Consider the following 5,099-nt stretch of genomic DNA (forward strand, 5'->3'; position numbering starts at 1 on the left):
CCCGAGAGCAGAGCTGTGGAGTCTCTGAGCTCACTTCCTCTTCCCCCCAGCATTCTGCTCCTCCCACCTACGTTCTAACCTATCAGGTCAAGCAGCCTCTTTATTAAATCAACCAATGACCTTCCTCCATCAATAACTAGAGAAATAACATTATTTTATTAAAAACTTAAAGTTACAGTAATCAAGATATGGGGAATTAATGTAAAATTGTCAGTTAGACTAAAGAAACAGTAAAGAAATGACACTCTCATCAAAAATAACCCTGGAAGGACTGGAGAGAGGGCTTAGTAGTTAAGAGTGTACACTGTTCTTACACATGACTCAAGGTCAGCTCTCAGTACCCACATGGCAGCTCACAGTTGTCTATAATTCCAGCTCTAGGAGATCTGATGTCAACTTTTGGTCTCCACATGCACCTGCATACATATGGCACAGACACAGACACAGACACAGACAAACAGACACACAGACACACACACACACACACACACACACACACTGGTACACACTGATATATTCTCTCTCTCTCTCTCTCTCTCTCTCTCTCTCTCTCTCTCTCTCTCTCCTTTCTGGCTCTTTCTCCCCCTATGCTTCATACCACATAGAAAATATATCTAAAATGGATCTTGCAACCAATGTCAAGCCTAAATCCACAAAACATCTAAAAGAAACAGAAGAAATTCATGGTGAACGTGGGCTAACCAAAAAGCATTTAACTGTAATACTGAAAATACCACCTATAAAAATACCTGAAAGGTGATCTTCCAAAGAAGTATATCTGATGCTCTTTAACAGTTACTATTAAAATGACTTGGCTGACAATCGCATTAAAGATGGATCTCAAAAATGCTCTACTAAATGAAGGAGATGAAGGAGATGGGTACATTGCTAAACTGAATGTGGCAGCACGTGTATTTAATCCCAGCACTCAGAAGGCAGGGGAAGATGGATCTCTTGAGAGTTCAAGGCCAACCTGGGCTACACTTGAGTTACAGGCCAGCCAGTGAGACATAGTGAGACCCTGTCTCAAAAACACAAGTAAACCCACAGTCAAATGATCATTCTGTTTAAATAACTTTCCAGGAAATGCAGAACATCTTTCCGATCAATAACAAAAAGGGTAGAAAAATAACCTCTCTGTGTATGCATGTCAGGAGGTGATACAAGCACACAGTCACACACATTCATATACACAACTTGTAGAGGTACAAATATGATGGTTAGCTTTGATTGGCAACTCAACACAAGGTAGACTCACGGGGGAAAGAACCTCTTGGTGGGGTATTGTCTAGATTGGGTTAGCCTGTGGACATGTCTGTGAGGGAAGACATAGCCCATCGTAATGTGGCCCCATTCCCTGTAGAGGGTATTTGAACCACAGAGTAAACGTGGAGGCAGAGAGCTGCAGACTACCAGGCATGCATTCGTTGCTTTCTGTTTCTGATTATGGATGTGGTTAAGTCAACTCCCTCAAGTTCTTGATGCTGTGACTTCTTGCAATGATGGATCATAACCTTGAATTATGAGCTATGTAAACTCTTTCTTGCTTAAGTTGCTTTGTCAGGGTATCACATCAGTAGGAAAAGAAAACAAGATAATGAATATGTTCACTATAAGTATTGGTTTCATAGGTAAATTCATATGCCAACATTTATGAAAGTCAGAACTTAAATCCAGGAAACTCACTATGCCAATCCTACTTCAATAGAGATGCTCACAACTAATTTTAAATATATTAAACAATAAAGAGTTAGGGTAAAACAAAGAACAACAAAAACAGGAGTTGCTAGGTAATAAAAGTCAAAGGAAAGCTAGCGTCTTAGTTTGGGTTACTATGGCTACGACAGAACACCATGGCCAATAAGCAAGTTTAGGAGGAAAAGGTTTATTAGACTTATCAGCATTGCTGTTCATCACTGGGGGAAGTCTGGACAAGAACCCAAACAGGGCAAGATCCCAGAAACAAGAACTGATAGAGAGGCCCTGGAGGAGTGCTGCTTACTGATTTACTTCCCATGGCTTGTTCAGCCCATCTTCTTATAGAGCGGAAACCAGCCGTCTAGAGATGGCACCACCCACCATGGCCTGGGTCCTCACCACTGATGGCTAAATGAGAAAATGCCTTACAGCTGGATCTCATTTCTTCAACTGAGGCTCCTTCCTTTGATGACTCCAGCTTGTTTCAAAATCAGCCAGTACAGTTGATATGACAGGGAAGACAGTTCTAGAAATGTAGTGGTAACTTTAAGTTAAGACACTGGGCCAATTATCCTTGGCTGTATACGAAAGCCAGCTGGGATGAGCCTGTGAGCGGTGCTTCTCTGTACTTTCTGTTTCAAGTTCCTGCATGAATTCCTTCCCTGCCTTCCATCAATGATATAATCTGTAAGCTTAAGTAAATGCTTTCTTTCCCCACATTGCTCTTGATCAGAGTGTTTTATTCACCACAGCAATGGAAAGAAAACTAGAGTATCATTTCCTTATGTAACATCTGCTGGACCTAGGCACATTATTGCTGTAAGTAGACTGAAATCTCCCCCACAGGCTCATATGTTATATGCTTGTTCACCAGTAGGTGTCACTCTTTGGGAGGCTGTAGAGACTTTAGGAGGTGGGTATAGCTGAAAAGTGGTTAGTGAGGGAGACTCTGTAGGGTACATAATTATTATCCCTAGCTGATTCTTCAAAGTTCAAGGCCAGGCTGCCTATACAAGGCCAGTTTGGGTCATCTGAAACCCTGCCTCAGAAAAACAAACAAACAAAACCAAGCCATTATTATTAATATTTGAGTTGACTACAAGTATACACCATTCTTCAGGTATTCACAAGTATCCAAGACAGCACCCCCAGTGCTGATTTTGGAGTTACCAAAAAATACTAGTAAGGAAGTGGATTTGCAAGTATACAAGATAAATAAAAGGTATAAAGTAGTGGTTGACTGTATCTCTTGGCACTCTATATTCTCTCAGGGTCTTCTCTGCATTGCAGCTGCCTGGAACATGAAACTTATATTTCTCAGATCCCCCTTTCAGCTTGATTTTTCTATCTATGTATGTAACTGTATGTGTGCTTATTTATATACATGTTCAGATCACTTCCGTGTATTTGTCCAAATGGAGGCCAATGAACAACCTTGGATACCGTTCCTCAGGAGCTACCAACTTTGTTTTTTTGAGACCATATCTCTTGCTGGACTGGAGCTCACTCAGTCGACTAGACTGGCTAGCCAAGGAGCCGCAGGGATCCATCTGTGTCTACTTCCCCAGTGCTGGGATTACAAGTGAATATGGACACATCAAACTTTTTATGTGTGGGTTCTAAGGATCAAACACAGATCCTCGTGCTAATAAGGTAAATACTTTATTGTCTAAGCTTGCTGGAGTTTTCTTTAGTCTTTTCTCTCAATAAAACTTTTTATCAGAACAGACTGGGAAGATAGGGGGCATAGAGTAAGTATTGGTGGCAGAGTGACTGAGTATGAGGTTGCAACTGTGGGCTATGTGACACTCTGCAGTGTGGTACGGCTACTCAGTTACCTACTGTCTGCTTTTCTGAGTCCATCCGTGATGCCCTTTGCTTGTACCATAGCCTTCATAGCCAAGTTCAGGAGCCTCTAATTCCCTGCACAAGAGGCTGGAGAGAGACAGTTCAGCAGATACAAGTACTTGCTACTCTTGAAGAGGACCCAAGTTTGATTCCCACCATCCATGTTGGGCAGCCCACAATGGCCCCTAAGGGCATTTCTGGCATCCATGGGCACTTGCATCCATGTTCACAGACCCCCATACATACACATATAGATACTTTTTTTTAAAAAAAAGTAGAAGTCTTTATAATTCTTTCTGTGGAACTCCCTCTGAATGACAATATCTATAGCAGATTTTTGTGTCTCTGGCTAAAAATCATGAGAGCAAACCTCTGCAGCTAACCATATCACTGAGATAGATTGAAAATTACTGATTTATTTCAAAATAATACATTTGGGGACCAGTGTTCCAACTGATCTGCTTATGAACAAATTGCCCTCTCAGCATCCCAATTTGTATCCCCTGGATGATCATGTCCCACAAACTATGCCAAATGATTTGTGTTATTACATATTCAGAGAGAACTAATATTTGTATGTGGCTTATTACGTTTCAGGCATGGTGCAAGGTGCTGGAGTTAAAAAAAAAAAAGGTCTGATAGAATCCTTACCACAGCCCAGTGGGGAAGACATTATTAACTTTCACCAAATGAGCTGCACACATTTAATTCCTCAACCGGGGTCGTGGAAGTAATAAACGGTGGAGCAGCCATTCAGTGTAAAATTTCCTTCAATAACCCCCGCTGCTGCTTCCTCCAGCTGGATCCTTCCAGATAATTCCATATCTCTTCATCACCTCCCACTCTCTCAATCTTTCATTAGTCTCTAATGATTTGCAGAAGGCGAAGGAAGCGATCTAAATGGAGTCGGGTTTGGATTCGAGGAAAGACTATTTTGTGTATTTTTACATTTTTATTTGATGCTGGCAATTAACGACGGAGGGCTCATTTTCCCAATCACCCGTGCAATTATAAAATCAACACAGACGAGAGGCAGCCACGCTGACTTAGGCATCTCACCTACATTCGTCAGAGAGCGATTGCCCCCGTTTCAAACTTCTAATGTGCAGGTGGAGATGAGTGCCTCTCCATGGCGGCAGCCTTTAAAGGGGGTGCAATTTGAGACACTTGTCTCGTGAATCCCCAGACTCTGCAGACTCCAAGATCATGCCAGCTTGTGGCTCTCAAGTTCATTCAGTCTTTCATGCCAGCCTTCCCAGTCTGAGAAATGGCACGGGCTGTGCGCCATGTATTTGCTACATAAATATTTATGAGCATCTACTTTGTGACGGGCACAATGATATAACTAGATATTCTCTTAATTGGGGGAAAAGCCCTTTTCTTGGGCAGGCGTGAATGCCTCCTCTGTGTCAGGTGACATCCACTTTTATGTGACTCAAGAGACTAATGAGTGAGCTGGTAAATGGCGCGTTAATCTCTTGGAAGGAAGGAACTGTTATGGGGTCTCTCCTCTCTCTCTCTCTCTCTCTCTCTCTCTCTCTCTCTCTCTCTCT

This window comes from Microtus ochrogaster, chromosome 2 (assembly GCF_000317375.1).
Source record: "Microtus ochrogaster isolate Prairie Vole_2 chromosome 2, MicOch1.0, whole genome shotgun sequence".
NCBI classification, from domain to species: domain Eukaryota; kingdom Metazoa; phylum Chordata; class Mammalia; order Rodentia; family Cricetidae; genus Microtus; species Microtus ochrogaster.